The sequence below is a fragment of the Poeciliopsis prolifica genome, unplaced genomic scaffold (genome assembly GCF_027474105.1).
Source record: "Poeciliopsis prolifica strain line A6 unplaced genomic scaffold, Auburn_PproV2 SCAFFOLD033, whole genome shotgun sequence".
Taxonomy (NCBI): Eukaryota; Metazoa; Chordata; class Actinopteri; order Cyprinodontiformes; family Poeciliidae; genus Poeciliopsis; species Poeciliopsis prolifica.
In genome coordinates this window covers 18637-40444 of record NW_026562408.1, presented here as the reverse complement: position 1 = coordinate 40444, position 21808 = coordinate 18637, and the positions used below count along the sequence as shown (strand labels likewise).

General features: G+C 41.8%; 1 pseudogene; it reads left to right on the top strand.

The window, feature by feature from the left end:
- The first annotated feature begins 238 nt into the window (after window positions 1-238).
- LOC129373507 (protein phosphatase 1E-like) lies at window positions 239-12394 on the top strand (annotated as a pseudogene).
- The last annotated feature ends 9414 nt before the right edge of the window (window positions 12395-21808 follow it).

Here is a 21808-nt window from a genome sequence, read left to right as displayed (position 1 = left end):
AAACTCACAGCTCCACTCATTTTCAACTTTTCCAATCTATTGACAGATAAAATACACCAAAAAAACCTTTCAAAAAAGATCATGTAGAATTAAGACTTAATAAAAAAACTGGACAGCATTCATGCTCTTTGTTTATAGCGTTGTAAAATTGTTCATGGGAATAAAATCTTCAGCAGTTTTTAATGTCTTGCAAGTGAGGAGGAAAAGCTTTTCCTGACTCGTTGTGCGTTGGTTGCAGAGATGGAGTCGGTGAAGATGGCGCGGTTGGTTTTTAAAGACTGTTTGAGATTTGCTGCCTGTGGCAGAAGGAGCTGCCGTTCCGCCGCCGCCCGCAGCCATACTACGAAACGTCCATCCACGCCATCAAGAACATGAGGCGCAAGATGGAGGACAAGCACGTCATCATCCCCGACTTCAATTCACTCTTCAACATTCAGGTAAAATTTATTTAGAACCAGGTCCATTTTCTTAATCATTTTTACAGAATTTTGATTTAGCAATGTTATAAAAAGTTACTTGTCTGGTTGCAGGTGTGCTGAGACATTTGCACTAAAACTAGAGAAACAAAGTCGGTAAAACATAAAAAAAAATAAAACAATACAAACCACAAATGATCAGAGCAAAAACAAAATGAAAACCAAAAACTTTCTCTGAACAGTTTTTTTTTTTTCAAGAAAAATGAAATGACTGATGTTGTTGAATGTTTTTTTGAGCTCTACGTTTTGATTTTCTACCTGCAGATGTAAACAAACAAGCAGATATTTGTTTGCATGATGGGAAAGAGACGGAGCCACGATATGAAATCAGGTGTTGATCTGAGCAGCACCTCATCAAGGCCAGTCGCTCCTGGGAGCATTTCTACAGAGCTGCAGCTCTAGAGAAATGCTCCACCCAGGAGAGGCTATTTTAAGATGGCTCTATAGGAGCCGCGGTGTTAAGCTGAAGGCCAGCATGGCGTCTTCCTCTGCTGCTGCTTTTCCCACAGTCAGAAACTTATTGAATGAATGTCAGAGCTGAAGCTTTTCTGTTTTGTCTCCCAGGATCAGGAGGAACAGGCGTTCTTTGCTGTGTTTGACGGACACGGCGGCGTGGATGCAGCTATTTATGCTGCCAACCACCTTCACGTCAACCTGTTCCACCAGGAATCCTTCAGCCAGGATCCCAGCGACGCTCTGTGCGCGCCTTTCAAGCTGACGGACGAGCGCTTCGTGAAGAAAGCTCACGAGAGGTACCCCTAACTTGACCTTTAGCCCCGACCCGTCCTCCATCAGAAGCCCATCTGCTTTTACTCACAATGAAATTTTTATTTTTTACAGTGTCGTCTCATCTGCAACTAATGATTATTTTTGTCATCGATTATTCTGACAATTAATTGCATAAAAACATTGTCTTCAATGTTAGAAATTCATTTAAAGATGTAAATAAAACAGAGTTTTCAATGATAAGATGCACATTTTATTGCCTAAAATGCACTGACAGCTTTCCTTCACTGAATGTTTGATCATTTATACAAACGATGAATCTGCACCCTCAGAGGGTCCTGGAGGTTCTGGGAGTTCGCCCAATCAGTCTACATGTGTTTTGTGGACTTGGAGAAGGCGTTCGACCGTGTCCCTCGGGGATCCAGCTCTGCTTTTTGTGCATGATGTGGTCCTGTTGGCTTCATCAGGTCGTGACCTGCAGCTCTCGCTGGAGCGGTTTGCAGCCGAGGGTGAAGCGGCCGAGATGAGGATCAGTGCCTCCAAATCCGAGGCCGTGGTCTTGAGCCGGAAAAGGGTAGAGTGCTTCTCCTGCCCCAAGTGGAGCAGTTCAAGTATCTCTGGATCTTGTTCACCAATGAGGGAAGAAGGCAGCGGGAGATCGACAGGCGGATTGGCGCAGCGTCCGCCGTGAAGCGGCGCTGTACCGGTCCGTCGGGGTGAAGAGAGAGCTGAGTCAAAAAGAGAAGCTCTCGATTTACCGGTCGATCTACGTCCCTACCCTCATCTCTGGTCATGAGCTTTGGGTCATGGCTGAAAGAACGAGATCGCGGATACAAGCGGCCGAAATGGGTTTTTCCGTAGGGTGGCTGGGCTCCCTGAGAGAGAAGCGCAGTCATCCCACCGGGAGGGACTCAGAGTAGAGCTGCTGCTCCTCCACATGGAGAGGACCCAGCTGAGGCTCAAGCATCTGGTCAGGATGGAGGCTCCCTGTGAGGAGTTCAGGTCCCACCGGGAGGAGAGGAAGACCAGGATGGATGATCCTTGTCTGGCCTGGGAACGCCGTGGGATTCCCCCGGAGGAGCCGGAACAAGAGGGACGTCTGGGCCTCCATTCTTAGGCTGCTGACCCCGCGACCCGCTCTGGATGAACAGAAGAAAATGGATGGATGGAATCTGCAGCTTAAAGGAGAAAAGTTCAATATGCTGCATTTATGATCTGGGGATTATTTTCTTTAATAATTAGATAGCAATGGGAAATTAATAAATTGATTTCTTTTACAGAATTTGGACTTGGTAAAGCTAAAAGTGATCATAGACTTCTGACAAGGAATATTTACAAAGAAGATTTTTCAACTTGAATACAAAATGCATCGATTTTCTACAATTTTGGTTGAATAACTGCTGAGTTTTTTCTTTTTTTGTACTTCAGTTTATTAATCAATAGCAAATTAGTTGACAGTCGATTTATCGTGGTTAATTTGATGAATTGTTTCCTCCCTGGTTCAGAATGTGTCGTGTTTTACTGCTGAAATGTCATAATTTGGTTCTCCTGTGTGTCTGCGGCAGCACCTGCGCTGCGGAACCACCGGGGTGGTGACGTTCCTGCGAGGCCGGACGCTGCACGTCGCCTGGCTGGGAGACTCCCGGTGATCCTGGTGCGGAGAGGGCAGGTGGTGGAACTGATGAAGCCACACAAACCAGACAGAGAGGTGACACACGTCTCTTCCTTCACAGATCAAGCAAATCGCTTTTCTGTAAACTTAGCAAAGAGTCGTTGTTAAAGGAAAATGTCCAGTGGTGGTCAGGGGAAAGTCAGTCATGAACGGTAGAATAATGCAGATAAGTTGGAACCTAAGATGAAAAATTCACGTCTTCCATGTTTTTGATCAAAAACTTTCCATTATTAAGTCACTGTGCTGTTACCTAGCAACCACAGCTGATCTCCAGCGGTTGGTCAGCTGGTTTTTCCGCTGTACAATGGCTGCTGGAAAAGACCCTATGAGTTTAGTTGTTGACTTGCTGCATTCAGGTTGGTTGTGCAGCAGGCTCCACTGCTGCTTTTCAAAGATGTATAGTTGTATAATTGTGCATCTGTTGGGAGTGTAAATGTTGATTTGGGGGCGTGGCCAGCAGCAGCTTGTCTGAATTTAAAGGGACAGAGACCCTAAAACAGCTCAGACTGAAACCTGATTAAGAATAATTCAGTCTAAAAAATAATGAACAGGTTTTGAATAGGCCATAGACAGAGTCTGACCTGTTCAAAGAAGGTTCATCTTTTCCATATTCCAGTTTTTACATTTGGGATCTGGTTGAAGTTTCTGAGCCTTAACTAGAATGACATTCAGCAACTGGCTGGTTCTGTCTGCATTATTCTGCCTATTTTTAACAGCATATTGGCTGCAGAGCTTTCCTCCAATTCGGTTCTTAGTGCTCAGGGTCATGAGTCAGCGATTTTAACATCGCCACAATAAATCAGCCCTGGTGTCCTTAAAGTTGGGTGTTTGGCCAAAGCAAACACGAATCTGATTGTGTTTTCCTCCACAAAGGTCTGAAAAGCAGCTGCTGAAACAGTCGGCTCACTGTTTACAGACCGGCCACAAAACGCCACCAGCTTCTATAGAAACTAACGTACAGAAGCGTTACACTGAGGCTAGTGCTACCCAAGCCTGTTAGCTTGGACAGCTGAACCAATTTTTTAAACATATTTTATGGAAATAAATAATGTTTGGAATGACACTTTGTATTTTCAGTCCAGAAACAGAAGCGCTGTCTGACTCCAACCCAAAAAACATCAATGTTTTGAGTTGAGCGTTCCTTTAGGGCAAAACGAGGCAGATGGAGAAATCTCAGGGTTGACGTTCTGCAGTTGATGAGCATTTTTGTTTGTTTGCAGGACGAGAAGCAGAGGATCGAGGCTTTGGGAGGATGTGTGATTTGGTTTGGCACATGGAGGGTCAACGGGAGTCTGTCTGTATCCAGAGCAATAGGTACAGTGAAGTTCCTGCAGTGCATTGTGGGAAGGCAATTCTTTTCACCTTAAATGTCAAAGTACAAATAAGAAAACTGCCAGGAAGGAGGAGAAGACTTTACTGCCATCAGTCTAACCCGAAACTTGATTTAGAGATTCAGTTAAACTGAAATTTGTCACGACAACAAATTTTACTGAGCGATTAATTGCTTCAAAAATTATTGCGATAAACGATAATATTGTTTGAAGACAATTAAACTGATTTAATGGTAATGACATAATGACGCAAGCGACATTCTGCCAAAAATAAATACACTTTATTTTCAAAAGAACATTTGACTCCGGGTCTGGAAAACAAAACAATCAAAAACAAAAATAAAATTGATTCTCAAAGTCAATTTTGTTCAATTCATGAACAAAAATACAGTTGAATAAAAACTAAACAACATAAAACCAAAGTGGAAATAAAAACTAGTTTCAAGCAAAAGAGTGCAGATTATGAAGTGTGTATACTATCTAACCTTCAATAATCATTCCATTCAGTTTCCTGATCACCTGATGCAACAGTTCCCTCAAGCCCAGTTCAAACAATAAGATTTTATTTTTGTCCAGATTTTCACCTTATTTCAATCTTTGAACAACCAAACTTCTTAGATTGTCACTTGCATCATCCTGGAGTGCACTGGTGCCCAAACCGCTGGTCCACGGCCTGGTACCGGTCCATGGACCAATTGGTACCGGGCCGTGCAAGAAATAATGAAGTATTTCTGTTTTATGTACTTTTTGACTCTGGAGGGTCTTTTATTTTGAAAATCCTTTACTGGATTCTCTCGGTTGCGTTTTGCCGCCAACATTGATCCACAAGCAGCAAAATGAACAGAACCAGATCAGATTGTTTGGAAAGTTTGTCTGCAGGCCCAGAGAGGCAGGAGGATGGGTTTGTCCCGGTGGGTTGATTCCCACAGTCCAAGCTGCTCTGCATGATCAGGTGACCGGATGCTGATGAGGCGATGAAGCTTCAGACTGCGTCACCAAAAACTCAGGATACAAAGGAGATTATTTTGTCCTTTCAGAATAGAGTTCACAGAACCTTTTCAAGATCAAAGTCTATTTTAATGGTTTAATTATTACAAATGGATTATTTGACCTAACCTGAGTTAAGCGTCAAGCACGTCAAAAACGTATCTTGAACAATAACGTGAATGTTTTGACAGGCGACTCGGAGCACAAGCCGTACATCTGTGGGGACGCGGACCACGGCATCTTCCCATTGGACGGCTCAGAGGACTACCTGATCCTGGCCTGCGACGGGTTCTGGGACACGGTGAGTCCCGACGAGGCGGTGCGCGTCGTCAGCGACCATCTGCAGGAGAACGCCGGCGACACCACCATGGTGGCCCACAAGCTGGTGGCCTCCGCCCGAGACGCAGGCTCCAGCGACAACATAACTGTCATCGTGGTGTTCCTGCGCGACCCGCGCTCCCCGCCGCCCGCCTGCACGGAGGACGAAGAGGAGGGCGTGGCAGAGGAGCTGGTGGAGGAGGAGGGCGTGGCCGAGGCGGAGGAGGAGGAGCAGGAAGAAGAGGAGGAAGAAGATGAAGCAATGAGAGTAGAGCGAGACGGAGGCGAGGGAGGCAGCGCTGCAGACGTGGGAGGGGAAAAGCCGCGGCGGCTGGCCGCTGCAGCAGTGCTCGGCTCCGGCGGACCTCGCCTACGAAGACCGCACGGACTCATTCACGGACAGAACCAGCCTCAGTTTGCTGGGGCCGTCACTGGAGAGCCACATCAGCCCCAGCAGCTACCGGGCAGCGCGCCCTCTGAGACGCAGGCCACGCTTCCCGATCCAGCAGCCCGGCGCCACCGGCTTCACGGACCCACTGTGGCCCCAAACGGCCGCGCTTTTAGGCCAAGCCTCCAGGCCAAGCCGCAGCCGGGGCCACGTCAGCCGCCGATCGGGTCGGAGGTGGCCGAGCAGATCCAAAGAGCTGCTGGGTCTGATACCGTCGGGCCACACGCAGAGTTACGCCTCCTGGAGGCCTGGAGTGGCGGTGCCTCACCTGCCCTATGATGCCACCATCTGAAGGGAGGCGGCGCCCTCTGCTGACTCCATGTGGCGTTTCTGAGTGACGCTGTCTCTCAAGAGCAAACACTGATTGGCTCAGTCCCACTGCAGGAATTTGTCCAAAATCATTATCATTATTAAAAAGCTGAGCAACAAAATAAGAAATTGAGGGTTCAACTTCTTTTCAGAATGAGTTACAATTTTTTTGTTTTGAACTATTTTTCTTAGTCCCACATTATTTCAGGAACTAAAACGGATTTTGTTTTGAAGCATCAACATTCGTCCTTTCCTACTTATAAACCTCTGAAAAATGGCTAAAGCAGATGATCTTATTTTGAAATATAAGCAGACTTCCTGTGTTAAGAGAAGGCGCCATGTAGACGCAGCTAATGGCGCTTATGCTAACACAAAATGTCCGCCGTTATCCTATCAAAAAGTGCTTCAACTGTAACGAATCCCAAAGTCTCTTCTGGGTTCAACAGCAAATAAAGCTGGCGATATTTAAAAAAGAAATCTAGAGACAGATGTTCATTTGGTCCAATCAGGTGTGGCTCTTGAGAAACACGTTGCTTTTGAAACGCTGCTTCATCTGCCGTCTGTCTGAAGTTCAGCCAAACTAACCATTTCCGTGGTTCTTCACTTCTCCCCTTTGCCTTCAAGCACATATTTCTTTGGTAGTAAGTAGTTGTGGCTCCTGCAGTCGTTATGTGATAATCAGTCGATGTTAGAGGACCGCTACTCTGTCCAAAGTCCAAACATTTCTCACTGTAAGCTGAACACAAACCTGCTGCCGCTTTAGACCCAAACATCCTCTCTGTGACCACTGATCAGCCGGCATGAAGCCAGAGCTCCAAATGCTGGACAGTCGGATGTATTCACAAGTTGAATGTGACGTAAATGTGATTCTGAAGACGCCACTGTAGTGCTACCTGCATGTGGAGCAGAGCGGCGACCGCAGACAACACAAGGAAAGTCGGAACCGTCTCACTTCAGGAAAAAGAAACAGAAATTTCCAGTAAATTGTGAAATCAATCTCCGGGACTCCAACACCTGTTGTTAGTTTAGTTAGAGCTTCGATCTGTTTTTGGCTGTGAAAGCCTCCATTGATTAGAAATCTTCACTTTTCTGAAGTTCTTTATTTTGAAAGACGTAACAGACCTGAGCTTCCCTCTCACAGCAGCTGATGTCGACTCGTTTTGTTTGGCATTCAGTAACGTAATCATTTCGCATATTTCACCACATTCAGACGCTTTTAAAGATTTGCATATTGTAACCCTGGCAATGACTTTTTCAGCGTTGACAAAAGCAGAAAATATCCAGGAAGTATTTCCGTCAGTACAACCTTCCTCGGTCCGAAGTCCCGTCAAAACCAGAAATATTCCTCATTTTAGCAAGATTTCAAAAAACCTAAAGCCTGTTACCATATTTATACCTCATTAAAACCCAAATCTGTTCTCTTAAATAAAGACGGTTTACAGTAAAACGGTGAAAATCTATTCAGATTTTTACATGTTGCCTGGAGGAAACATGGTTCGTGTCTTTTTAGCAAGTCATAATCGGCCAGAGGAGCAAATTTTTCTATTTTTTATGGTCATACAAACGTCAACATGGGACAAAATGAGTCTGGATTGAACATTTCGTCTTTTGGAAGATTTAAAACGTTCCTCAAAATTTGCCTGATGATTGGATGAAAGCATCCAATCTGCACTTTGACCTGAAGCGCAACTAACGCACTGCCAAAGCCAAGTTCCGCCCCCGGCCAGCAAAGTGGGCGGAGCCAAGAGACAGGTGAGTGAGGGGCTGAGATCAGAATGCAACAATCGCTGGTGTCAACTTGTCCACTTTCAATTTATTCATTGTTTCAAATCCAGCAACTCTTTCAGTCTTGGAGATTTTATTGGCAACAGTCCTGAGCTAGCAGCGAGAGCCGCCATTAGTTAGCTATTATTAGCCACAGTTAGCCGTCTTTAGCTGCTGTTAGCCACAGTTAGCCGTCATTAGCTGCTGTTAGCCACAGTTAGCCGTCATTAACTGCTGTTAACCACAGTTAGCTGTCGTTAGCCATCATTAGCTGCTGTTAGCCACAGTTAGCCGTCATTAACTGCTGTTAACCACAGTTAGCTGTCGTTAGCCACAGTTAGCCGTCATTAGCTGCTGTTAGCCACAGTTAGCCATCATTAGCTGCTGTTAGCCACAGTTAGCCGTCATTAACTGCTGTTAACAACAGTTAGCTGTCGTTAGCCACAGTTAGCCGTCATTAGCTGCTGTTAGCCACAGTTAGCCATCATTAGCTGCTGTTAGCCACAGTTAGCCATCATTAGCTGCTGTTAACCATAGTTAGCTGTTGTTAGCCACAGTCAGCCGTTATTAGCTGCTGTTAGCCACATTTAGCCGTCATTAGCTGCTGTTAGCCACAGTTAGCCGTTATTAGCTGCTGTTAGCCACATTTAGCCATCATTAGCTGCTGTTAGCCACAGTTAGCCATCATTAGCTGCTGTTAACCATAGTTAGCTGTTGTTAGCCACAGTTAGCCGTCATTAGCTGCTGATAGCCACATTTAGCCGTCATTAGCTGCTGTTAGCCACAGTTAGCTGTCGTTAGCTGCTCCACTCTGTCAAATAGGTTACATATTTGTAAAGCAGAGTATCGATCAGTGGTCACCTGTCGCCATGCTAGCCACTGACCTGTCCAGAGAGGAAGCGCTGTGCTTTTATACAGGAAGTGATAAAGTTTTACTAATCTGCTGGAACCAAAATAAAAATTCAACGTTACCATTTGAAGCGAATAAATCCAGACTAGAAGAAAAAGTCAAAATAATCAGTTTGGACAATTTTATCAAACAAAAAGTCGACTTCACTTTCTGCTCTCTTTCAACCAGATGCACTTTAACTCAACTTTGAGTACAAAAGGGTATGAATACTTCTGCACCTATAATGTTTACTTTGTACAACACAATACTAGGGTCACACTAAGAAAATACAAATATAAAATTTGTGGAATAACGTCAGAGTATTACATCATACTGCAACTTTGTTCTTGATTATTCCCAAAACTTCGACTTCGTTCTCTCATCTCTTGTTATACTGTCAATTTATCTTTGTATTATTTTGACTTGATTCTGGTGATTTTATATTTTATTCTTGTAATTTTGTCTTTTTTTATTTTTATTAGTATGTCCCAAACGCTTGGTAGGAAACTGTCTTTTTAAATGTCCGAATATATATATTTTCCTCTTTATGGGTATTTTTAGTTCCTTTTTTTTATTTTTTTTTACAAGAATTTCTTCAAATAGGTTTTAGAAAAAGTTTCCAAGTTAAAAATCATGGAGAATGCAAAAAGATGTGAAAAACATCTGCTGACACTTTACATTATAATGAATATTTTCCTTCATTGGACCAAATCTTTCTTGTCCACCCTAGAAAGAGAAATATTCAGTGATTTTGCTGCTGTCTTATGAATACAGTTTGAAAAATATCCTGTTTATTTCAGGTAGATTCTAAATGATGGCTAATGGCTGATCCTGCTTCTCTCTGGATCATTTCCTTTCATATGAGGCTGCAGGCGCTGTTCTGCCGCACCATTCAGCAATTATCCTGCAACAATTTGTCTACTCTCAAAAGCATTAACTGTCGGATTATGAAAGATTAGATTTCACTTACCTGAATAAATGCCTCATGCAGTCCAGATGGGATGCCCTCCAGGGTTAAATGGCATTTAGGTGGAAGGATATTGAAGATATATGTATATATTTTTAATAGTCTAATAGTTTTACCTATTTGCTTGAACTAAAAACGCTGAGAGATATTCTTGAAAGGCTTGATAAGATTAGCATTTATATTAGTAGGAAAGCGGCATACTTTCCTCAATCTGGATTATTTATTGCAAGATTAATGAATATAAAGAAATGTGCTGGGAAGTTTGACAGAAGTTTCATAACTAAAAAGGAAATTTAAAACCAGATAAATATGAAAGTACAACAACCTGCAGCTGAGTAGCTTAGCTCAGTCATAAAGACATTTCTGTTGAAGCGAACTCTGTGGCAACATCAAGCTTCACAATGAAATTCACAAAAAGGGATTTTCTTGTAACTTTGTTAAAGTTAATGAGGTTGGCCGATCAATAAATCCTGTATGAGAATAAAGTGTTGGTTTTAAACGCCTTCGAAAGCAGCAGCTGATAAAAGTTTTCCTCTGAAGCCCAATTGGCGCCGGACGCTTTAGCTGGACGGGTTTCATCTTTAGAGCGTTTATCAGTTTTCCATCAGATTGCACGAAACTAAGCGTGCTACCTTAAAAATCTCTATCTATATGCAACTGCTGAAAGAAAATCATTTGCATAATTTTTCAAAGAATGAAACTGTAACCACTTTTTGAAATGTTTTAACTGAACCATCAAAAGACAGACCATGAAAAGATATGAGAAAATCTATTAGCTTTTATTTGTAAAGTATTTACATGTTAAATGTTGCAGTTTTTGAATCGATTTAGGTTTAAAGAGTTTAACAAGCTTCTCTGTCAAATGATAATTTAGTTTAAAATGGCAACAAATGTTAGCATAAAACCAGAGCTAGCAGGACTGCTGTCTTCCATCTGATGTAACAAAAAGGATTTATTCTATAAAAAAAGTCTATGGTTTATAGCAAAATTTAAAATAACATGTCTGATTTTTCAGAACCACAAATAAAATAAATTTCAGATTGCTGCTCATCAGGTAATGCAAGAAAATAAAGAAATGCTACCAATGAAATAAAGGGATTAAATTTCCTTTTGACTTGGATTTGTTTTAAAAATCTACGTTTTGAAAATTATTCATACATAAATGTACCAAAGGCACTTTATATTACATATGAAATGAGTAAATATATACTGTGTTAACCACCCTAAATCAGGCCTTTATGAGAACAAAGTCTAAATATTTAGTCATCATTTCTTTGAAACCAGTTCAGTCTTTAATTGAGCTGAAGTTTCCAAAGACAAGGTACAAAAATCATATTTTGTTGGCACATTTCAGGAGGTTAAGTAAAAATAGGGATATTTTCTGTCATGTTATTACTGTTATTCACTGTTTGGTTACATGTTAAACTCAACTGTAATATTGGTTACAGTTGAGTTTATTGATTTATTTCCATTTTGTTTGAAAGCCAAACCAATATAAAAAGGTTTAGACCTTTAAAACTAATATAAATATAAGCTCATGTCAAACTGCATCACTGTCATTTCAAGTGGTTAAAGGGACCAAGTTGGCAAATGTTGAAAGATAAGTGAAAGTTGTCAACAAATGTATATTTTATTATTCAGAGTTTTGGTAAAATACATTCCTTCCACTTTTTTCCAAGCATTTTGATTTGAGAAGGAAAACAAGGTGATTTTTTTGTTTCTCCTTTTATTCCCATTTTGAGCAAAGTGGCTGTTTTCAGATGAACTATTGACATTAGAACTGTAATTTCAACATCCACCACAGAACCGGGTTAGCAGTAAAGCCACCGGTTCCACTGGTTTCACTGGTTTCGCTGGTTCCACTGGTTCTGCTGGTTCCACTGGTTTCACTGGTTCCTCTGGTTCCAAAGTAAAAGCCATTTGATTCTCCTTTTGGAGCAAAGTCACAACATTTGTGTGTAAATGGCTGAAAATGCAGGCAAAGTGAAAAACCATCATTTAATCTATTCCTTTGTTTCTTCTGCGTATAACTGATCATAGATCTACAGGATGGTACATTTATTTATTATGAATTTGTTTCAGGACTCGGCAGCTCTCACTCGGTACGAAACCTTCACATTTTAGCACACAGATAAACGGAGATGAGGTTTTTTTATTATCGATCTGTCGTAGCTTAGCCGCTTTCTCACCCAGACATCAACAGTAATAGAGATAAATATGTTATTTACCCAAAACTCATCAATCAAAATGTTCACAGTCCCAGTTCAAATGAAAGCAAGCAAGATGTCACTGCAGTTCATTAGCATGTAAAACATCAAAAAACAGGAAAATCAAGAATCTGCTGTGGAGTTTCAGTCTCAACTGTTGAACCATAAATGAAATATTTTCAGCAGTTTTTATCCAATGTGTTTGCTTAAAACTCATAAATGTTTGGATGACCCTGTACTTTGAGTCTTATTGCAAAAGTCCAAAAGAAATCCAATAACATTAAATAGAAATTAATTCAATGTTCTGGTTTCCAACTGCCTTGTTTTGGAGCACAGAACTTAAAATGGATAACTTTGACATTTTTTGAATATGAAGGCATTTAAATCTTTTAGTTTTGAAATGAAAAACCAATAAAGTGAATAAATCTGGTTACTTTGGTGTCATAATTAGTAAAATTCATTGTGGTCATTTTCCACTGCTTATCAGGTACATCAAAAAAGAGAACATGAAAACTAAATGCATATAACAGAATTCAAATGTCATCAGATGAAAACATTTCTTCAGTGTTTGAAGTTAAAAAGTGAAATCCAAAAGGAACCGAAGAGCAACAGTGGAGACGAGAGATTTGATGTAAAATCAGGGCAAGATTTGTGATCAAAACAAGATTTCATGTTTCAAAGACATGAACACGTTTCGTAGTCTCAGTGTAAAATCATCGTTGACAGAAAAAAAGTCTGAATAAATTTCTGCCAAAAAAATGTCTTAAAAGTCAAAAATTTCTAGAAAAACCAAGAACATTTCTGAGCTCCAAAAGTTAAATATTTTAGAAAAACACTCCCAAAATTTGAGTCCAACATTTTTAACTTTTGAAACTCAGATTCTTTTTTTTTTTTTTTTTTTAGAAAATTTTAGAGATTTATCTCTAAATTTCTGAGTTTTTTTGGATGTAATTTTTGACTTGGAGCTCAGGAATTGCTTTATTTTTTAGAACATTTCTGAGATCAATCCAACTTTTTGCTTTATTTTAGCAGCAGTTTTCTCCTTTTTCTGTTCAGTGGCCGTCAGACTGTCACAGGCGGTGAAGAGAAATTTAAACTGATCGTCAATAAAAAATTGAAACCCGTTCACAGCATAAGCAATAAAATAATGGTGCAGAAGTTCAGCTCTGCTTCGTTTGTGTCCGACTGTTGGGCCCATCATGACTGTGTGCATTTACACAACCAGGTTCTTTTCTCCTTTGTAAGCAATAAGGATGTTTCATTTCAAATAAATAAAGGCTCTCTGTGGGTTTGTCTTCTGCTCAAGGATGCAATAAAATGCCATAATTACAGAAAGATGCAGCTTGATTTTTACCTCTCCTGAAATACAAACAGGCCCAATCTGCTGCTGTCAGATGGAAAAAGTCAAAGTTTAGAAAACTGCAAGCTGGCAGACGTTCCAGACCTTTGCTAGTTTGCTGTGCAGCGAATCAGCTGATGGGGTCAGAGGTTAACCCCACATTCTGGTCCTCCAGGCTTGAAGACAAATCCCACAATTGGTTGTGCTTCAACATGCAGGTTAAGTGAAGAAGAAAACAGGAAAACACATGTTGAGTACCTGTACTATCTGTGTTTCTGTAGTATATAAATATGTGTACTGTAACTGGTGAATAATGTATATATATATATATATATATATATATATATATATATATATATATATATATATACAGAAATATAAACATAAAGAGTAGACAAAGTCTCTGACTGATGCTTTTGTCTAAATTACTTCAATTGATTTTAGATTAAAGCACTTTTATGATTTATTTTATCAGAATGAAACTTAAAAAGTGAATTTGGGGGAATATTAGCACCATCGTGTATTTAAAATCTGTTTGAACAGATTTGTTTACTTTGCATCTGAATATTTGTTCCCACTGATTCAGATTCTTCCTCTGTCGACCACATGATGCTGCAAAACAACTTTATTTCATTTTATTTTAGAATCTGTCACTTAAACGCCACAATATGGCAAAGCATCTGAACTGATGAGGTGGTATCATTCGATGCTACCTGGGTTTGTCTTGAAAGCCAAACTGCCAGTGGAGTGGAAGCAGAAAACATGTTCAGGTAGAAGTGACATAACCAGGCTGTTACATAAAGCGCTTCACTGAAGCCAGCAGACGCTCACATTTCTGCTGTACACGTTTCTCCATCATTCCTTGTTTTTTATTCCTTCATTTGCAGCAATTTGGAAAAACAAATGTTGGGAAAGCTTTAAGAGTCCGATTGAAATATGGATTCACATTGTTAAACTTGAAGGAATGTGAACGATTTACACCTTCCAAACAACTCCTTCTATGTTAACAATATGAAATCATGAGATTGTTCAAAAAATAAATAAAGCAAGCAAGGCCAATTATGAAAAATAAAATTTATCCTTTCAACTCTTCTTTCAAGTCTGCAGCTGAAAAAAGGTTTTCAAAAAACTGTTTCCAGTAAATCCACTTTTTTGTATTGTTAACTTAAAATGTTCAATGAATTTTAATAGTGAAGAATATGATTCATTTACAGCAATGTGTAGTGAAATTGCTGTTAATGCATCAACATTAACAAGAACAAAGAGCCTTTAGGAATGAGACGGAGTCACTGAGGGGGAAACAGAAAGAAGAAGATCAGGAAGAATCTGGAGAAAACTGCAGGAACAAAATGAGAGACAGACAGGAAGGAAGAGGATCTGATGGACGGAAGCTTGGAAGGAGCAAAAGAGCTGAAGACATTCAGACAGCTTCAGGATCATCATCATCATGAAGATCATCCTCTGACCCACATGTGTTGAAAAACATTTTATTTTTTAGACAGAAATTATCCCTTGATTGATGAATGTTGCATTTTGGGAACATTCAAAGTAAAATCACCTTCTGCCTGAAGTGGGACTAGAAAACAAGGTGAAACTTCATGATGACTGATGTTTCCAGTTTAATGAACAAAATACTCTTTATTCCAGCTGCTAAAGCCCAAAGTCGGCCTTCCTAAAATATGCTACAATATTTACATTTCAGTTTGGATGACAGTTAGAAATCCATCGTGTTCAGAGCTTAAAGATTCAGGATCAATCTTCAGAATCAGCTGAAGACGAATAAATCCATCAAGAAAAACCAGCAGCAAAATTGCTTTGATGCTGGAGATTCGCTTCATTCCAGACTTAGCGGCACTTTTCTTAAACTGTCCCAAAAATAAAAATGAGGGGTGAAATTACACCGGCAGTTGCAATTTTTATTTTATTACTTAATAACAGAAAACCTGGAGGAAAGGTTCAAGGCGTTTGATTCAGACGGCAGTTTCATGGATTTGCTAGAGAAAACTCTGACTTCAACTCCTGGGAGGGTTTGGCACTTCCCAAAGCAAACTGGACCAACCGCATCGGCCCGGTAAGCAGCAACAGATACAAGAGCCAGAAAAGAAAAAGAAGTGAAAAGATACTCCAGAAGGTCCAGAGTGACGGTCCAGGGTGACGGTCCAGAGTAACGGTCCAGAGTGACGGTCCAGAGTGAAGGTCCAGAGTGAAGGTCCAGAGTAACGGTCCAGAGTGACGGTCCAGAGTGAAGGTCCAGGGTGACGGTCCAGAGTGACGGTCCAGAGTGAAGGTCCAGAGTGAAGGTCCAGAGTGACAATCCAGAGTGACGGTCCAGAGTGAAGGTCCAGAGTGACGGTCCAGAGTGACGGTCCAGAGTGAAGGTCCAGGGTGACGATCCAGGGTGACGGTCCAGAATGAAGGTCCAGGGTGACGGTCCAGGGTGACGGTCCAGAGTGAAGGTCCAGGGTGACGATCCAGGGTGACGGTCCAGAGTGAAGGTCCAGAGTGAAGGTCCAGGGTGACGGTCCAGAGTGACGGTCCAGAGTGACGGTCCAGGGTGACGGTCCAGGGTGACGGTCCAGAGTGAAGGTCCAGGGTGACGGTCCAGAGTGACGGTCCAGAGTGACGGTCCAGGGTGACGGTCCAGGGTGACGGTCCAGAGTGACGGTCCAAAGTGAAGGTCCAGGGTGACGGTCCAGAGTGACGGTCCAGAATGAAGGTCCAGGGTGAAGGTCCAGGGTGACGGTCCAGAGTGACGGTCCAGAGTGACGGTCCAGGGTGACAATCCAGAGTGACGGTCCAGAGTGACGGTCCAGAGTGACGGTCCAGAGTGACGGTCCAGGGTGACGGTCCAGAGTGAAGGTCCAGGGTGACGGTCCAGAGTGACGGTCCAGAGTGACGGTCCAGGGTGACAATCCAGAGTGACGGTCCAGAGTGACGGTCCAGAGTGACGGTCCAGAGTGACGGTCCAGAGTGACGGTCCAGGGTGACGGTCCAGAGTGAAGGTCCAGAGTGAAGGTCCAGAGTGAAGGTCCAGAGTGAAGGTCCAGAGTGACGGTCCAGAGTGACGGTCCAGAGTGAAGGTCCAGGGTGACGGTCCAGAGTGAAGGTCCAGAGTGACGGTCCAGAGTGAAGGTCCAGGGTGACGGTCCAGAGTGAAGGTCCAGGGTGACGGTCCAGAGTGAAGGTCCAGGGTGACGGTCCAGAGTGACGGTCCAGAGTGAAGGTCCAGAGTGAAGGTCCAGAGTGACGGTCCAGGGTGACGGTCCAGAGTGACGGTCCAGAGTGACGGTCCAGAGTGACGGTCCAGAGTGACGGTCCAGAGTGACGGTCCAGAGTGACGGTCCAGGGTGACGGTCCAGAGTGACGGTCCAGAGTGACGGTCCAGGGTGACGGTCCAGAGTGACGGTCCAGAGTGACGGTCCAGGGTGACGGTCCAGAGTGAAGGTCCAGAGTGAAGGTCCAGAGTGAAGGTCCAGAGTGAAGGTCCAGAGTGACGGTCCAGGGTGACGGTCCAGAGTGACGGTCCAGAGTGACGGTCCAGAGTGAAGGTCCAGAGTGACGGTCCAGGGTGACGGTCCAGAGTGACGGTCCAGAGTGACGGTCCAGGGTGACGGTCCAGAGTGAAGGTCCAGAGTGAAGGTCCAGAGTGAAGGTCCAGAGTGAAGGTCCAGGGTGACGGTCCAGGGTGACGGTCCAGAGTGACGGTCCAGAGTGAAGGTCCAGAGTGAAGGTCCAGAGTGAAGGTCCAGAGTGACGGTCCAGAGTGAAGGTCCAGAGTGACGGTCCAGGGTGACGGTCCAGAGTGACGGTCCAGAGTGACGGTCCAGAGTGACGGTCCAGAGTGACGGTCCAGAGTGACGGTCCAGGGTGACGGTCCAGAGAACAACGATGGAAAGCATGAACATCTTCACAGACCTCATTGCAGAGGTGATGAAAGATCACAAGGAGTTTGATTTCTGTTTCCTGCATGTCAATGTTTTACACATGCTGGTCAAACCAAAACATCTGACTCACCAAAAGCGGCAGCCATATTGTTCGGCAACCATGTTGTTGACAAGCACATCCAGTTTCTACCAGCCTCAGATGGGAGGCGACGTACGGATTTAACAAACGGTGAGACTGAATAACTCAGTCTGCTTTCTATTCACCATATTGTTGAGCTATTTTGACATTTCACAAATAAATTTTCCAAATGGAAACCGAAGAGTTTTTCAATGTTAGGGTGCCAAAACAATCACTTGGTGAGCTGTTGTTGTTTTATTTCTAAAAACTGTAATGGAAACATTTTGCATCAGACGAATGACAAACCCTAACCCTAACCCCTAACCCCTAACCTTTATAAACAAAGACAGGAAGTAGTTTCAGGCTGATGGTGCAGCACTTATTATCTGAACAATCTTATCTATGCAGGATTTTAATTTGAATTGTGTTTCTTATTTAATGAAAACAACAAAATTGCTAAATTGTTTTTGACATTAGGACAAAGTTTTGGTCATATTTGCTACAGCGTGAAATAAAAACATCTGAGTGTGACTCGAACTTTTGACTGATTAAAAATCCAGCAAAAAGAAAAAAAACTCCCAACATGAAACAGTTCAGTCCAGACAAAATGTAACACCTGAGATTTATATACTAAAAGTTCAACTTACTTTTCAAAATGAATTGACATTTTAAGCTACCTGGAAAGTCTGTACATGTATGAAACTTGTATAGAAATATCAGAATTGACTGCAATGATACAGCCACTAAATAGTGCGCTTTTATTCTTTATTATTGTTTAATCGCTGAATATTGAAATCAAATCAGAAAAAAGTCTGATTTGGAGTAAACATTGAATAAATATAGAGGGATCTGAAAAAACCTTTGTAAATTTTGAGCTTTTCAAAAGAAAGTTGTGTTTTTGTTTTTGTGTAAAAACTCAGGAAAGATGAAAACGTTCACTTAAGGAATGTGTAACCCGAAATTAATCTTTTATTTTTGCGGGCCCACTTCCTGTATTGTCCCAAACTCTCCAGCTTATTTAAAGCCCGCGTCCAGCGCGCAGTTTGAAACATTCCCAGCTGTTTCACGGTGATTGTGGTCTGCTGTTGGCGTCTTTGGCACAAACGCACCCAAATCTTTGAATACACTGATTTAATTGACTGGTGAGTTTATTTAATAGCACTGTTGCTTTTATATTTGAAACTTTTTGCTGGATTGCTCATTGGAGCGTTGTTTTTACAATTATTGACACACGTGGACCGTCACACTGGATTCTGTCCCAGCTGATTGTGGATAAGTACGCCCCACTCTCTGAGAAGATAACTCGTGTCTGAATTTACATAGATTTTAAGGCATTGAAGTTAAAATGAAAGAATGTAGAATTTAATCAATTCTTCTGTACGATGTTTGTACATAATTGATTTGATAGAAGTACTTAATAGGTTTTCTGACCTTTTAGGGTTAGGGTTTTTATTTTTCTGATGGATCAGATCCTCACCCGGATCTGAAGATGGTGAGCTAAGGACAAAAGGACTGTGGACTTCATGATCTTGGATACTAATTTATTTTGAGTCAATTATCTTGTCTCCCTGTATTGGTGCAATTGTCTGTCTTTCTTATACAAATCACTTAATATATATACACCAAAGCTAAAAGGACTGTTTCTGGGTTTTTTTCTCTATTCACACCCTCAGACTTCTTAAAGGGCCACTCTTCTGACGCTGCTTTTGTAGCCGCAGTTAGCCACTTAGCCTGTAACTGTTACAAATGCTGACATTGCGACTTTAGCTAAAAATGTTTGTTTTTCTTATTTTAAAAGAAGAATTTAGTTTCTATGTATTTGCATCTATTATTGCAAATAAACAATAGTCTATTGTATAAAAAGGCTTAAAAATTCTGCAGAATGTGAAGGTTTTTTATGTGATTGACTGACCGATCAATCGTCAGAATAATCAATTGCAGCCCTACTAACAACTCAACCCATTTAAGTAAATCTAATGGGTTGGCAAATTTGAAGTGGTAACTGATCAAATTCAGCCTGTAAAGGAAAGAAAACAAAATGCTTTGCAGAAAGTCAAAGTGTGGAGACGAGCAGCGCTTCGTGCCAAAGCAGTTCAGCAGACAAGTCTTTCCGGAATCAGCCGCTATTTTTAGTCGTCCTCCAGTCACAGAGAGCAGACTGGATGTTTTTAGAGCTGCACTTAAAAAAAGCAGAAGAACATTCAGGTTTTAGAAACAGCTAGATTTTCTCACAGCATGAAGACAAATAGCAATTTCAAGCTACCAGCATTTTATCTGATGTAAGATTTAGTTGAACTCTCCCAGTACTGGTTCTGTTGCAGCTTTTCTCTATGAGCCCTAATTATCCACTAAACATCACTGGACTGGAAAAGCTGGACTGACCGGATCAACTCTGTTCCTCTCAGGCTGTTCTTCATCTCCTCAGAACTTTTGTCTTCATGAGTAGCGAGCCGGCGCCACAACGCCGTCCAGGACGGGAGGCAGAGATTTCTGGATAATCTGGAGAAAATGTCTCTTTTTGATACAATACTATGGGACTCCAATCCTGACGAAAAGCTGCAGCTTCAGGAACCCATTTACCAGGTCTCGTTTGTTTGTTTTTTTATTCTGCACTGACATGTTAATTTCCATAATAAAGTCAATTCATTCATTCAATAGAATAAGAATTTATATTGACTTAGACAAACATTGGTTTCATTTTCATTAATTAAAACCAGGTCACAGGAACTTCTTCCCTTCTTCTGCTATAATATTTGTAAAACTGAAGAAATTGGATGTATTACGAGTAATTCATCGAGTTTTCGTCATCTAATTTAAGAATCTATGAAATGTTAACTGGAGTAAAACTCCAAAAAATCAGTTTGCTTTCAAAACCATACAAAATTCAAAACATTTTGCATTTAAGATTGAACAAAAATCCTTTGTGAAACCCAGAATTCCTCAAGTGTCAGTTTTTGAATTCTGTAAATAAATCTATAAAATATCTTTTTCTATCTGCAGCGCCCCCAGCTGGTTTTGTTATACCCCATGTCAGTCAATTACTGTCTGAGTTCCAGCAGACTGGATTGGATCATTATTTGTTGTTAAAAGCAGAACCTCAACATTACAAATTGAATTTCTAACGTAAATGTTATTAAAGAACCAAAGTGAGCTGAAAATCCTTCACAGCTGCAGCTGCAAACAGACAGAAGCTTTTTTCTATTTCACTCAAACCTGCGAACACCAAGTGTTTCTATATCGGCAGGCAGAACAGAGAGCGCGATGATCCGGCAGTGACTCATCCTTTTCATGCCTTCCAACACCAACACAGTTGAACACTGAGGAGCAGCTCCTGTCATCCATCACCATTTTCATAACACAAGAACAATCTAAACTCCAGGACAGCAGCCCATGTGTTTGTTCACCTCAAATGAGGAGAACATGAAGCCTTCGGCAATAAATATTTGAAGCTTTAAGCCTCTGAAATGTTGCAGAGTATCTCATACACCTCAGGATTTAGCTGAGGATTTTAGCAAATAAACATTTATTTTAAACTTCATTTTTCTTAAAATTCACCAAACGTCTGTCAGAAAGATGAAGGAATCCTAAAATTGCTAAAATATAGCAACATGTTCATTGAAAACAAGCAACTTGTGTCACGCCCAGGTGTTTATTAGGAGATTGCTTATTCTTGGTCAGACAGGCCAGGGTCAGAACCGGGACATCCAAATAGGGATCAGGCAGTCACAGGGTCAGACAGACAGGAGGTCCTTACCCAGCGGGGAGAGTCCGGGATCGGGGACAGGAGAGGAATCTAGGCAGAGACAGACGGGTTAGATACTGTGCAGTTAGCTCCAGTTACTACAGCAGGCCTGGAGGTTTCACAACAATCTGACGCCGTGCAGGAGATTTCTTCCCTTCTGTCCTAATATGGCAGCAGCTGAGGATCAGGCGGATGACGATCATCAGGTGCGAGTGGTCACTGCTCAGCAGCAGCTGTGACAACTTGGTGAGAGATGCTAGCAACATGACAGCTAATTTTCTGTTCTGTTAACATAAAAATGAACATTTTTAGTAAATAGTACTGAGACTTTCACAGTACCTGTGCACTTTGGTCAGATGAATCTGTAAAAAAACAACTCCATGGCTTCTGTTAAGTACAGTGGAGGATCTGTGAGGCTGTGGGCCTGTTTCTCTCCCAAAGTGTCTAGTGAAAATGGCTGAAACACAAATCCCTCCAGGGTTGTTTTGAAGCAACTGATTGGTTCGCTCTTTGCCAGCCTCATGGAGATGACATCAGAGCCATGACTGACATGAAGGTCTGTGTGGACGGCAGCATCGCCACCAGAACAGAGAGATACTGCCTGAATGACAAACTCTGGATCAGCAGGGAG